The sequence below is a fragment of the Octopus bimaculoides genome, chromosome 12 (assembly GCF_046866305.1).
Source record: "Octopus bimaculoides isolate indiv1 chromosome 12, ASM4686630v1, whole genome shotgun sequence".
NCBI classification, from domain to species: Eukaryota; Metazoa; Mollusca; class Cephalopoda; order Octopoda; family Octopodidae; genus Octopus; species Octopus bimaculoides.
The window spans coordinates 23,141,279-23,157,216 of NC_142939.1; positions in this window are offsets into that span (position 1 = coordinate 23,141,279).

Here is a 15,938-nt window from a genome sequence, read left to right on the forward strand (position 1 = left end):
TGGTTCAAAGGTGGTGGTAGTGGCAGCAGAGTTTGTTGAACAGGTGATGGTGTCATTGCTGACGGCCGATAACTTTACTTCCTTGTTGTTGCTGTTGTTGTTGTTGTTGTCGTTGTTGCTGTTGTTGTTGTTGTTGTTGTTGTTGTCGTTGGTGGTGGTGATGATGGCGTCAGCAGCAGTGGTGCTTACGTCAGAGACATTTGTGACGGTTTTCACGCATGGTTTTGTAACCTTGGTTACAGTTTTGTTTTTGTTGTTGGTGTTGGTGGTGGTGGTGGTGGTGGTGGTGGTGAGAGGGCTGTTAGTAGCTGTACTCACAGTCTTTGTGACGTTTATAGCAACTGCGTTCGTGTCACTGCATGAGCACGCGCTATTCTGTTCTTTTTTCTCTTCTGGCATCTGAAGCCTCGGGAAATGCTTGTCAAAAGAACAAGACAAGCGTTCCAAAATTATGTTTCTCAACATTTTTCAAATGTCAAGAAGGAAATTTTTGTATTTTGCTAGGGCCGAAACTGCCCCTGGGGGTCAATTCCTGCCCTTGAAAATACACACAAATGAAGCCTAGGTGCTTCGCAACAAAATTATTAAAAAATTCCAACAAAATGTGGACAGTAAAAGGTCAAATAAACGTTTACCTTCGCAGCCGATGTGACAGCACGTCCGTGAGAAGAGATAGATAGATAGATAGATAGATAGATAGATAGGTTTCTTTATTAGCCACACAGGGCTCAACACAGAGGGGACAAAATACAAATGTAGAGTTTTTCTTTTCGAGGGGGTCGAAAACAAAGCAGAAAAAAAACAAAAGTGGGGACAACGATGAAAAAAAAAAAAAAAAAAAAAAAAAAAACTTCGCAAAACGTTTGGGGTATTTACAAAAAATACGAAATAATACAAAAAATTCCCAATAAATGGGGAGGTTATCCGTGGAAAGAAAAACCTACGAAAAGACCACGGTAACCTCGGTCTTTAGCGTCACAGTTTGTTAATTAAAATTTCCTTGTTTACAAAATTTTAAAACGTTTTATAGAATCATGGTCAAGGTGGCTTCGTCATTTATACGTGCCATTCTTGCTACATGTATCCATCTTTTTTCGAAACATTTGCTAGACAACACTTGCCTCTCTACTCTCACCTTCCTTTTCAAGTGATACTTGAAAAAGTTGATGAGAGATTGACCAGAGAGGAAAGTATTTGTCTCTAATCCTTTCAGACGCGTCCACCAGATGCATTCTTTGGCCATAGCCACAAGTACGATAAATACAGCTCTTCCTTCCCGTTTAAAGGAAGGAGGCGTGACGATATTGACGATAGACTCGGTTGATAAACCGACTCGTCCCACACGCGACAGCAGTCGTTCGACATAAGCCCACAGCTCCGAAATGGTTGGACACTGCACGAGTGCGTGCAGAACGGTTTCATCGCTCTGACCGCATCTCGGGCAGGTCGGCCCCACATTTCGCGAGCCGTGTCTATAGAGCTTATCCCGAACGGGTAGCGCCTCTCGGTAACACTGCCAGGCCAGGGATCTCTGGAAGTTGTCCATAGGTCCCGGCCCGAAAGTCGTCCTGAACAGGCGGGTCAGGTATTCCTCGTCGACGCCCAGGTTCGCCCCGAGATCGTCGTCGTACCTGCCCTCCACTAATCCCCTATAGAATGACTTCGTTGTGATGCAGCCGCTCAAGGTCGACCCGGGACGGCAAAGTTGTTGCAGAGCAACGCGACACTCACGGTGCCATTCGCCATTCCTCGGCCTCTTTTTGATCCACGACTGCAGCTCGGTCATGGAGACGAGCTGCGGGAAAGCGCGTCGCACAAACGGCGACCACACCTGCTCACCGTCGTCTACGTAGAGCCGGAGATGTCGCAGTCTCAGCGCATGTCTGCGCATCATCAACCACGGCATGCCCAGCCCTCCTTTCAGCGGGTGTTGGCAACAAACGGATCGCCTCACCATCGGAACGCTTCCTTTCCACAAAAAGCGGAAGAGGATGCGCTCCATTTCGGTGATGGCGCGATCGGGACAAGGCACGACGGTCAGGCGGTATTCGATGACGGACGCGATGTACGCGTTCGCCATCTCCGCCCGACCTTTTAGGGACAGCTTCCTCTCGGACCATTGCCGGCAGAGAGTGGCCACCCTACTCGTTATCTCGTCCCAGTTCTTCTCCGTTTGCAGGTCCGGACCGAACCAGACTCCGAGCAACTTGACCGGACCGTCCGTCCAGCGTCCCACTACTGAGGCGCTGCCGGACGGTATGGGCTTGCTTCTCCAGGTGCCGAGCAGCAAACCCACCGACTTATCCCGGTTGATTTTCGCTCCCGTCACCGCTTCGTAGTCTTTCAGCGTCTCGCCGACAAGCTCGATGTGCTCGTGGCTAGACGCTATGACGGTGACGTCGTCCGCGTATGCCGACACGCTCGTCCCGCACCCCAGTTCTCGCGGGATGCCCCTCAGCGTCGCCAGCTTCCGCAGTAGTGGCTCGAGAGTCAATACGTACAGGAGCGGCGACAGGGGGCATCCCTGACGAACCGAACGTGCAATGTCGAAGGGTCCCGATAGACGTCCATTGACGCGAACAACCGAACGGATGCCTGTGTACAAGGCAGCCATCCAGCCGCGGAAAACGGGACCGAAGCCGGCCGCTTCGAGGACGGCCTCCAAGTATCGATTGTCTACCCTATCGAAAGCTTTGGATTGATCCAAATTGATCAGGGCCCCACCCATGCCAGGTTCCTTAACTACCCTCTCTATGATGTAGCGCATCAGATGGAGGTTGTCATGGATGCTCCGGCCCGGCACGGCGCACGTCTGCTCCGTGCCGACCAGTTTCTCGATGACAAGCGCCAACCGCTTGGCTAACACCTTGGCCAAAATTTTCATGTCTGCATTGAGCAGAGTGATGGGCCTAAAGTTATCTATGGCGTCCCCCTTGTTTGGATCTTTCTTCAGCAGCGTTACCGCTCCTCGGCTCACAAAACCGGGAATGCTCCCGTTCTGCTGCCAGTTGCAGTACACGACCGCCAAGACTTCTCCAAACAAGTCTGGCATACAGTTGTAAAGCTCGTAGGGCAGACCATCCAAACCCGGAGATTTGTCCGTCGAGCAACCCGCCATCGCGTCCCTCACCTCCTCCGCCGTGATGACCCCTTCGCAGCACTCCGCCTCTCTTGCCGAGAGTCGTGGCAAGCTGTGCAGGTAGGCACTAAAGTCCACCCTGCCTTCTCGCTCGCCACTCCTCCCGAACAGTCGGGCAAAATGCCGCTGAAACGCCTCGCACATCTTGCTCGGCTCGAGCAATTCGCGCCCCTGTTCGTCTACCAGAGACCGGATGGTGGCTCTGTTACCCCGCTGCGCCTCCGCCACCCGGGCCTCTCGTGCGGCTCCAACACCTTCATTCCTCAGAGCACGCATCCTTGCCCTGACAGCACACCCTTCGTGTTTAGCATTGAAGTGTTGGTCGAGGGCCAACCTCGCCGCTAAAACGTCGGATGCGATGCCACTTCGCAATGCCTCTTCTAACTTTATCACTAGCTCCCCCTCTTCTCTGTTCCTCTCTACAGCTAGTGCCCTGCTATACCTTATTGCTTCCGCCCTCACTGCTCTCTTGAGGGCAAACCACCATTTGTTGTTGACGATGGCTCCCGTCAAAGCCCTCTTTACTAACGTGCTAATCCGGTCTCTGAAAACCTGTCTCGACGGGAAAGACGCGTTTAGTTTCCAGTAACCGGGACCCTGCCTATGTGCCTTATCTATGTCTAGCGTACACGTCACAAGTTTGTGATCCGTGTAGCTGACTATGTGGAACTGTGGACATCCTAAACTATCTCTATCTCTTGTCCTACACACTATCCTATCTAGATACGATCTCGACGACCCAATGCGGTTGCTCCAAGTCCACGTTGGCACATTTGGGTGGTCGAGTCGGTACCTGTCAGACAACTGGAAGCGTCTGAGCAGGTCTATGAGGCCTTTGCATCCCCTTCTACTTTTGTCACTCCCCACGTAGTCTAGATGCGTGTCCAAGGTAGCATTCCAATCCCCCACTAAAAGTAAGGGACGAGACGTTCCCAGGAATACTTCTAGACGTCGAAAGAAGTCTGACCGACCTGTTAAAGGAGGCACATAAACTGCCAGCAACCGAAAAGCGCCTCCATCGCTGCCGTCCACATCTAGGACAACCAGTCTACCCTCCGGGTCCGTAAATATCGTCTTTACTTGGAGATCCAGACTCTTGCGAAAAAGAACCGCCGTGCCACTACCGCCCATCCTCGGCAGACAGGGAGAAAAATAAATGTTAAACTGTCCGCCAAACATGGACTTTAGGGCGCGCGGTTCATGGAGTCTGGTCTCACTAATGGCTATGATATCCAAATTGTGTGACTTGATGTCATTTAAGAGGTACCCTTGTTTCCAAGGGGACCCTAAGCCACGCACATTCACACAACCAATCTTCACCATGATTCTATTTATACGTGTGCTTTAAAGCACAAAACAAAAGAACAGAGTGTTACTTGCCGTTAGAAAGTTTTGTTTCCTCCTTGGATTTTTCACCAAGGAGGCTATTGTACAATTTCTTGCACAAATATTTCTGGAATCCCCCTACCGAGTTGGGGTAGAGGGATTTTATTGTGTTGTGTAATGCTGGTGTTACATGAATAATTTTAATGTGTTTTGGCGGTGTTGTACGTGGGTGGTTGTTGGTTTTGATGTCGTTATTTGTGATGTTTGTTTTAGAGTTGATGTAATTCATCAACTCTGTGTTTGTACTGTCTATTGCTGTTAGCATTGTTTTTTTTATATTACTATTGGTGTTAGTAGTATTTTCGGGAGATGTGAATCTCCCTGCTTTGTTTGTGTTTGCATTTTGTTTTGTTTTCTTCTTACTGCGCTTCCTCTTTCCTTTCGTAGCTATTTTCCACTCCTCCCCACTCTCTTCATCGGATGATGGGAGATCTGAGGAGTCAGAAAGAGGTAACGGCAAATTTTGTGCGTCTGTGTGTGTTTCTGTGAATGTTTGTGTTGCTGTTTTTATTGATGTTGGCTCCTTGTTATTTATGTGTGGTGTATGTGATATGGGGGAGGGAGAGGCAGTCTTGGAATTTTCTTTTTTTTCTTCTGTTTTTGCAGTTTCTGTTGTCTTTTCTGTTGTGGTTATTGCTGATATTTCTGTTGTTGTTTTTTGCGTTGCTGGTGGTGTTGGTAGTAAGGTTTTTCTGTTGGGGGTATTTGGTAGTTGCTTCTGTTGTTGTTGTTGTTGTTGTTGTTGTTGTTGTTGTTGTTTTTGTTTAGCGGCCAGAGGGCAGTCCTTTTTCAGATGTGCTTCGCTGTTGCATAGGTAACAGCGAGGTCGCCTGCCCTCTACCACCACATACAGCTTGTGGTCCTCTGCCAATCTAATGTTTGGAGGAATTTTCTGTGAAGCCTCCTCCGTGATGTGGAGAAGGATTTCCAGATTTTTCCCTCCCCAGTTCTTTTCCTCTCCGACCGTAATCTCCAAAATATTTGCCTCCTCCATTTCCAGGCACACGGCCGATATCAGCCATTGGGTGTCCACCTCCGATGGCACATTTTTTATCATAACTTTGGTCACTCTCTGTCCTAGATAACTCGGTATCATTACCAAGTCATCTGTGCGGAGAGAGAGTGTCGAAAATTGTTTAGCTAAATTTTCATCCAGAAACCTTACTTGCACCGTTCCAAATTTCCTTCCCCAGGTGACATGATTCTGATAAGGCCAAATTTTTCTAAGACAAACTTCAATTTTATCTGTGCTAACATTTTCTACACGTCTGGTTTTTGTGTTTACCAGTTTATAAATGATGCACTTTTTGTTTTTCATTTCTATAATATCTTTTGGGATGTTAATTCTGACATCATCTCCTTCTTTCGTAAGAAGGGATTTTGTGTCTTTTATTTGTTTTTGTGTGAATGTCACTGTTGTTCTTTTTTCCTTTAGAGCATTTGCGAAATTTGTTTTTGTTGTGCTGGCGGACATGTTCTTCTGGATATTTTTGTTTATGTTGGTGTATGTACTGCCTGGTTCAAAGGTGGTGGTAGTGGCAGCAGAGTTTGTTGAACAGGTGATGGTGTCATTGCTGACGGCCGATAACTTTACTTCCTTGTTGTTGCTGTTGTTGTTGTTGTTGTCGTTGTTGCTGTTGTTGTTGTTGTTGTTGTTGTTGTCGTTGGTGGTGGTGATGATGGCGTCAGCAGCAGTGGTGCTTACGTCAGAGACATTTGTGACGGTTTTCACGCATGGTTTTGTAACTTTGGTTACAGTTTTGTTTTTGTTGTTGGTGTTGGTGGTGGTGGTGGTGGTGGTGGTGGTGAGAGGGCTGTTAGTAGCTGTACTCACAGTCTTTGTGACGTTTATAGCAACTGCGTTCGTGTCACTGCATGAGCACGCGCTATTCTGTTCTTTTTTCTCTTCTGGCATCTGAAGCCTCGGGAAATGCTTGTCAAAAGAACAAGACAAGCGTTCCAAAATTATGTTTCTCGACATTTTTCAAATGTCAAGAAGGAAATTTTTGTATTTTGCTAGGGCCGAAACTGCCCCTGGGGGTCAATTCCTGCCCTTGAAAATACACACAAATGAAGCCTAGGTGCTTCGCAACAAAATTATTTAAAAATTCCAACAAAATGTGGACAGTAAAAGGTCAAATAAACGTTTACCTTCGCAGCCGATGTGACAGCACGTCCGTGAGAAGAGATAGATAGATAGATAGATAGATAGATAGATAGGTTTCTTTATTAGCCACACAGGGCTCAACACAGAGGGGACAAAATACAAATGTAGAGTTTTTCTTTTCGAGGGGGTCGAAATCAAAGCAGAAAAAAAAAAAACAAAAGTGGGGACAACGATGAAAAAAAAAAAAAAAAAAAAAAAAAAAAAAAAACATCGCAAAACGTTTGGGGTATTTACAAAAAATACGAAATAATACAAAAAATTCCCAATAAATGGGGAGGTTATCCGTGGAAAGAAAAACCTACGAAAAGACCACGGTAACCTCGGTCTTTAGCGTCACAGTTTGTTAAATAAAATTTCTCTGTTTACAAAATTTTAAAACGTTTTATAGAATCATGGTCAAGGTGGCTTCGTCATTTATACGTGCCATTCTTGCTACATGTATCCATCTTTTTTCGAAACATTTGCTAGACAACACTTGCCTCTCTACTCTCACCTTCCTTTTCAAGTGATACTTGAAAAAGTTGATGAGAGATTGACCAGAGAGGAAAGTATTTGTCTCTAATCCTTTCAGACGCGTCCACCAGATGCATTCTTTGGCCATAGCCACAAGTACGATAAATACAGCTCTTCCTTCCCGTTTAAAGGAAGGAGGCGTGACGATATTGACGATAGACTCGGTTGATAAACCGACTCGTCCCACACGCGACAGCAGTCGTTCGACATAAGCCCACAGCTCCGAAATGGTTGGACACTGCACGAGTGCGTGCAGAACGGTTTCATCGCTCTGACCGCATCTCGGGCAGGTCGGCCCCACATTTCGCGAGCCGTGTCTATAGAGCTTATCCCGAACGGGTAGCGCCTCTCGGTAACACTGCCAGGCCAGGGATCTCTGGAAGTTGTCCATAGGTCCCGGCCCGAAAGTCGTCCTGAACAGGCGGGTCAGGTATTCCTCGTCGACGCCCAGGTTCGCCCCGAGATCGTCGTCGTACCTGCCCTCCACTAATCCCCTATAGAATGACTTCGTTGTGATGCAGCCGCTCAAGGTCGACCCGGGACGGCAAAGTTGTTGCAGAGCAACGCGACACTCACGGTGCCATTCGCCATTCCTCGGCCTCTTTTTGATCCACGACTGCAGCTCGGTCATGGAGACGAGCTGCGGGAAAGCGCGTCGCACAAACGGCGACCACACCTGCTCACCGTCGTCTACGTAGAGCCGGAGATGTCGCAGTCTCAGCGCATGTCTGCGCATCATCAACCACGGCATGCCCAGCCCTCCTTTCAGCGGGTGTTGGCAACAAACGGATCGCCTCACCATCGGAACGCTTCCTTTCCACAAAAAGCGGAAGAGGATGCGCTCCATTTCGGTGATGGCGCGATCGGGACAAGGCACGACGGTCAGGCGGTATTCGATGACGGACGCGATGTACGCGTTCGCCACCTCCGCCCGACCTTTTAGGGACAGCTTCCTCTCGGACCATTGCCGGCAGAGAGTGGCCACCCTACTCGTTATCTCGTCCCAGTTCTTCTCCGTTTGCAGGTCCGGACCGAACCAGACTCCGAGCAACTTGACCGGACCGTCCGTCCAGCGTCCCACTACTGAGGCGCTGCCGGACGGTATGGGCTTGCTTCTCCAGGTGCCGAGCAGCAAACCCACCGACTTATCCCGGTTGATTTTCGCTCCCGTCACCGCTTCGTAGTCTTTCAGCGTCTCGCCGACAAGCTCGATGTGCTCGTGGCTAGACGCTATGACGGTGACGTCGTCCGCGTATGCCGACACGCTCGTCCCGCACCCCAGTTCTCGCGGGATGCCCCTCAGCGTCGCCAGCTTCCGCAGTAGTGGCTCGAGAGTCAATACGTACAGGAGCGGCGACAGGGGGCATCCCTGACGAACCGAACGTGCAATGTCGAAGGGTCCCGATAGACGTCCATTGACGCGAACAACCGAACGGATGCCTGTGTACAAGGCAGCCATCCAGCCGCGGAAAACGGGACCGAAGCCGGCCGCTTCGAGGACGGCCTCCAAGTATCGATGGTCTACCCTATCGAAAGCTTTCGATTGATCCAAATTGATCAGGGCCCCACCCATGCCAGGTTCCTTAACTACCCTCTCTATGATGTAGCGCATCAGATGGAGGTTGTCATGGATGCTCCGGCCCGGCACGGCGCACGTCTGCTCCGTGCCGACCAGTTTCTCGATGACAAACGCCAACCGCTTGGCTAACACCTTGGCCAAAATTTTCATGTCTGCATTGAGCAGAGTGATGGGCCTAAAGTTATCTATGGCGTCCCCCTTGTTTGGATCTTTCTTCAGCAGCGTTACCGCTCCTCGGCTCACAAAACCGGGAATGCTCCCGTTCTGCTGCCAGTTGCAGTACACGACCGCCAAGACTTCTCCAAACAAGTCTGGCATACAGTTGTAAAGCTCGTAGGGCAGACCATCCAAACCCGGAGATTTGTCCGTCGAGCAACCCGCCATCGCGTCCCTCACCTCCTCCGCCGTGATGACCCCTTCGCAGCACTCCGCCTCTCTTGCCGAGAGTCGTGGCAAGCTGTGCAGGTAGGCACTAAAGTCCACCCTGCCTTCTCGCTCGCCACTCCTCCCGAACAGTCGGGCAAAATGCCGCTGAAACGCCTCGCACATCTTGCTCGGCTCGAGCAATTCGCGCCCCTGTTCGTCTACCAGAGACCGGATGGTGGCTCTGTTACCCCGCTGCGCCTCCGCCACCCGGGCCTCTCGTGCGGCTCCAACACCTTCATTCCTCAGAGCACGCATCCTTGCCCTGACAGCACACCCTTCGTGTTTAGCATTGAAGTGTTGGTCGAGGGCCAACCTCGCCGCTAAAACGTCGGATGCGATGCCACTTCGCAATGCCTCTTCTAACTTTATCACTAGCTCCCCCTCTTCTCTGTTCCTCTCTACAGCTAGTGCCCTGCTATACCTTATTGCTTCCGCCCTCACTGCTCTCTTGAGGGCAAACCACCATTTGTTGTTGACGATGGCTCCCGTCAAAGCCCTCTTTACTAACGTGCTAATCCGGTCTCTGAAAACCTGTCTCGACGGGAAAGACGCGTTTAGTTTCCAGTAACCGGGACCCTGCCTATGTGCCTTATCTAAGTCTAGCGTACACGTCACAAGTTTGTGATCCGTGTAGCTGACTATGTGGAACTGTGGACATCCTAAACTATCTCTATCTCTTGTCCTACACACTATCCTATCTAGATACGATCTCGACGACCCAATGCGGTTGCTCCAAGTCCACGTTGGCACATTTGGGTGGTCGAGTCGGTACCTGTCAGACAACTGGAAGCGTCTGAGCAGGTCTATGAGGCCTTTGCATCCCCTTCTACTTTTGTCACTCCCCACGTAGTCTAGATGCGTGTCCAAGGTAGCATTCCAATCCCCCACTAAAAGTAAGGGACGAGACGTTCCCAGGAATACTTCTAGACGTCGAAAGAAGTCTGACCGACCTGTTAAAGGAGGCACATAAACTGCCAGCAACCGAAAAGCGCCTCCATCGCTGCCGTCCACATCTAGGACAACCAGTCTACCCTCCGGGTCCGTAAATATCGTCTTTACTTGGAGATCCAGACTCTTGCGAAAAAGAACCGCCGTGCCACTACCGCCCATCCTCGTCAGACAGGGAGAAAAATAAATGTTAAACTGTCCGCCAAACATGGACTTTAGGGCCCGCGGTTCATGGAGTCTGGTCTCACTAATGGCTATGATATCCAAATTGTGTGACTTGATGTCATTTAAGAGGTACCCTTGTTTCCAAGGGGACCCTAAGCCACGCACATTCACACAACCAATCTTCACCATGATTCTATTTATACGTGTGCTTTAAAGCACAAAACAAAAGAACAGAGTGTTACTTGCCGTTAGAAAGTTTTGTTTCCTCCTTGGATTTTTCACCAAGGAGGCTATTGTACAATTTCTTGCACAAATATTTCTGGAATCCCCCTACCGAGTTGGGGTAGAGGGATTTTATTGTGTTGTGTAATGCTGGTGTTACATGAATAATTTTAATGTGTTTTGGCGGTGTTGTACGTGGGTGGTTGTTGGTTTTGATATAGTTATTTGTGATGTTTGTTTTAGAGTTGATGTAATTCATCAACTCTGTGTTTGTACTGTCTATTGCTGTTAGCATTGTTTTTTTTATATTACTATTGGTGTTAGTAGTATTTTCGGGAGATGTGAATCTCCCTGCTTTGTTTGTGTTTGCATTTTGTTTTGTTTTCTTCTTACTGCGCTTCCTCTTTCCTTTCGTAGCTATTTTCCACTCCTCCCCACTCTCTTCATCGGATGATGGGAGATCTGAGGAGTCAGAAAGAGGTAACGGCAAATTTTGTGCGTCTGTGTGTGTTTCTGTGAATGTTTGTGTTGCTGTTTTTATTGATGTTGGCTCCTTGTTATTTATGTGTGGTGTATGTGATATGGGGGAGGGAGAGGCAGTCTTGGAATTTTCTTTTTTTTCTTCTGTTTTTGCAGTTTCTGTTGTCTTTTCTGTTGTGGTTATTGCTGATATTTCTGTTGTTGTTTTTTGCGTTGCTGGTGGTGTTGGTAGTAAGGTTTTTCTGTTGGGGGTATTTGGTAGTTGCTTCTGTTGTTGTTGTTGTTGTTGTTGTTGTTGTTGTTTTTGTTTAGCGGCCAGAGGGCAGTCCTTTTTCAGATGTGCTTCGCTGTTGCATAGGTAACAGCGAGGTCGCCTGCCCTCTACCACCACATACAGCTTGTGGTCCTCTGCCAATCTAATGTTTGGAGGAATTTTCTGTGAAGCCTCCTCCGTGATGTGGAGAAGGATTTCCAGATTTTTCCCTCCCCAGTTCTTTTCCTCTCCGACCGTAATCTCCAAAATATTTGCCTCCTCCATTTCCAGGCACACGGCCGATATCAGCCATTGGGTGTCCACCTCCGATGGCACATTTTTTATCATAACTTTGGTCACTCTCTGTCCTAGATAACTCGGTATCATTACCAAGTCATCTGTGCGGAGAGAGAGTGTCGAAAATTGTTTAGCTAAATTTTCATCCAGAAACCTTACTTGCACCGTTCCGAATTTCCTTCCCCAGGTGACATGATTCTGATAAGGCCAAATTTTTCTAAGACAAACTTCAATTTTATCTGTGCTAACATTTTCTACACGTCTGGTTTTTGTGTTTACCAGTTTATAAATGATGCACTTTTTGTTTTTCATTTCTATAATATCTTTTGGGATGTTAATTCTGACATCATCTCCTTCTTTCGTAAGAAGGGATTTTGTGTCTTTTATTTGTTTTTGTGTGAATGTCACTGTTGTTCTTTTTTCCTTTAAAGCATTTGCGAAATTTGTTTTTGTTGTGCTGGCGGACATGTTCTTCTGGATATTTTTGTTTATGTTGGTGTATGTACTGCCTGGTTCAAAGGTGGTGGTAGTGGCAGCAGAGTTTGTTGAACAGGTGATGGTGTCATTGCTGACGGCCGATAACTTTACTTCCTTGTTGTTGCTGTTGTTGTTGTTGTTGTCGTTGTTGCTGTTGTTGTTGTTGTTGTTGTTGTTGTCGTTGGTGGTGGTGATGATGGCGTCAGCAGCAGTGGTGCTTACGTCAGAGACATTTGTGACGGTTTTCACGCATGGTTTTGTAACCTTGGTTACAGTTTTGTTTTTGTTGTTGGTGTTGGTGGTGGTGGTGGTGGTGGTGGTGGTGGTGAGAGGGCTGTTAGTAGCTGTACTCACAGTCTTTGTGACGTTTATAGCAACTGCGTTCGTGTCACTGCATGAGCACGCGCTATTCTGTTCTTTTTTCTCTTCTGGCATCTGAAGCCTCGGGAAATGCTTGTCAAAAGAACAAGACAAGCGTTCCAAAATTATGTTTCTCGACATTTTTCAAATGTCAAGAAGGAAATTTTTGTATTTTGCTAGGGCCGAAACTGCCCCTGGGGGTCAATTCCTGCCCTTGAAAATACACACAAATGAAGCCTAGGTGCTTCGCAACAAAATTATTAAAAAATTCCAACAAAATGTGGACAGTAAAAGGTCAAATAAACGTTTACCTTCGCAGCCGATGTGACAGCACGTCCGTGAGAAGAGATAGATAGATAGATAGATAGATAGATAGATAGATAGATAGATAGATAGAAGCAGTGATGCAAATGCTTATACTTACGTGTATGTATTTGACAATTGTTTCACCTAATACGTTAGATGTTAACATTGTATGTAACATTAAAAATACATAAATCTCCACATCTGTACAAACACAACTGTAAACACCTTAATTATATTTACGGTCTAGCTTTATATTAATTTCATTCCTATATGTGCATATATATATATATATATATATATATATATATATATATATATATATATATATATATATATATATATATATATATATATATATATATATATATATATATATATATATATATGTATATATATATATATATATATATATATGTATACATATGTATGTGTGTGTATGTGCGTGTGTGTGTGTATTTATTATAGCCCTTCAAATATATTTGATTTGTTTTTTTTTCATAAAGATGAATTTATATTTGTTGCTGTTCTTCTCCACTTTATACAATAACAAAACTAATGTCTATTTAAAATGTAAATAGGGATCTTGTTATTATTTTCATTATTTCTCTTTCCTCCACCGTGTGCAGCTCCACCTAGTGTTCATCTTAACATGATATGTCATTTCTGACATTTGTTTTCCAGCAATTTCTATAATGATGCAAATGCACATGCGTTTCCTTGCTATATTCACAATCATTCTGCATCCAGTCATCTGTTTCTTTTGCTTTGATTCAGTTCCATTTTGTCCTTTGGACAAGCTCTACTTTTTTATGTATTCGGTGTATGTTTTTTTTTTTTATGTATCTTTTATGCGTGCCTTTCTTTCATAGTCATTTTATATTCCTTGCTACTCTCTCCCTGTTAATATGTTACCCTTTATTTTAATATGCATCCATCCATCTATCCATCCATCCATACATACATGCGCATATATATATATATATATATATATATATATATATATATATATACATATACATTCATATATATGCATATATATATACATTCATATATATGCATATATATGTACATAGATATAGATACCTATACATGTATGTATATATATATATATATATATATATATATATATATATATATATATATATATATATATATATATATATATATATATATATATATTTATATATATACATATATGTATTTATATGCATATACATACATATATATGTATATACGTATAGATATATATTTATGTATATCTATCTATCTATCTATCTATCTATCTATATATATATATATATATATATATATATATATATATATATATATATATATATCATGTATCATTCCTTGTTACACGTTCGTTCTTTATATCCTGTTCCCAAATTTCTCGATTCTTCTCAGTATCTTTCTCACTTTTCTCTACCTCATGTTCTCTTTCCTTCTTACACACCCTCTATCTCTCTATCTCTCTATCTCTCCCTTTCTCTCTCTCGTTCTCTCTCTCTCTCTCTCTCTCTCACTGTCTCATTTTTCCTATGTACGTATGTAATAAAAGAAGAGTAAAAAATAGGCAATATTCGATTGGATTAATTTTAGCTAGTTTCTGGAATAGAGACAAGAATTTTGAAATGAAGCGATTCAATCAGGAAGCTATTACGTATTAATGAGTACAAGCAAATCATATGTATATGTGCGCGTGCGAGCATACACACGCGCACGCTCACACACACAAATACACACACACACACACACACAAAAACAAAAGCACACACATATACGTGTACATACGTACATCTATACATGCCATTTTGTGCGTAATGTATTTAGATGCGTACGCATTTGGGCATGTTTTGTAATTTAATAATTTACAAGCGAATGTAAATGGAAAATGGAAATAACGTTTAACAAATTTGATTTCAATTTTTAATCATAAGCAACATGTATTGATCTTGAACTATTTTTCTATTATTTGAATTTAATAGAAAAATTAATAAATCAGATTACTATTTGATATTTTAGGTGCGAGAAAATTACTAAACGGTGCTGAGTACTCGACGAAAACTACAATAATGTTTTATAATTTATGATTATATACGAATATATACATACACACACACACACACACACACACACACACACACACATACACACACACACACATATATATATATATATATATATATAAATATATTATATATGTCTCTGTGTGTGTGGATATATGTATATATATATATATATATATATATATATATATATAGAGAGAGAGAGAGAGAGAGAGAGAGAAGAGATAGAGAGAAGAGAGAGAGAGAGAAGAGATAGAGAGAAGAGAGAGAGAGAGAGATTTATATGCACATACACATGTGTATATATATATATATATATATATATATATATATATATATATATATATTGAATAAATACCTGTAGATTGCGTGAAAATTTGTTTTCAGATGTGATCAAAATGGCTACCTTTATCGTATTATCGTCTGCAAATATTTTGTAAGACGCCTTTCAGAAATTTGTTGTAACACTTTACCCATGCCAATTTCTTGTGATTAAAGATTTAGGAATTCAGTTGGGGTGAGCATATATAGAGACATTAGATTATCGGTTGCAATTCCTACTAGAATTTTGTTACAAACTTTTAAAGTTTTGACTTCAAGCAACATTTCGCGAGTTTGTGAATTAAGGGACCAGTCAAATACTCATTACATATACCCCTCTATTTCTTTCGTGCAAACATACAAATTTACATCTATATTAGAAAGCAAATGTCACGAATTTACCGATGTTAGATTTTCAAATTCATTAAATCACCAAACCAATGCCATTGGTCATATTTTTATGAGGTGGTGTTTTCCATAGTTATAATGCGTGGCCACTGTTGTGACTGTAGCTGTTGTACCGACTCTTGTAGCCACGTTATTTTTTTGGTATCTTATACAGTGTATCTCTTCTATACCGGAATGGTAATACACCACTTCGTCTATCGTGCTACAGCTCTGCAAGAGCCTGAATTTGAACCGTTTACCTTCACTGTGACTCGAACTCGACTGGCATTTAGTTCCAACTGAGAACTTGCACAACGACTCTACAACGACTGGCACACGACGACTCCCCTTACTGGTTGATCTCGTCTCCCTTTATAGTGGCAGGTAATACCACTTGTCCTGTGCGATGGGTTCCCCATTTCTACTACAATACATATTATTACATA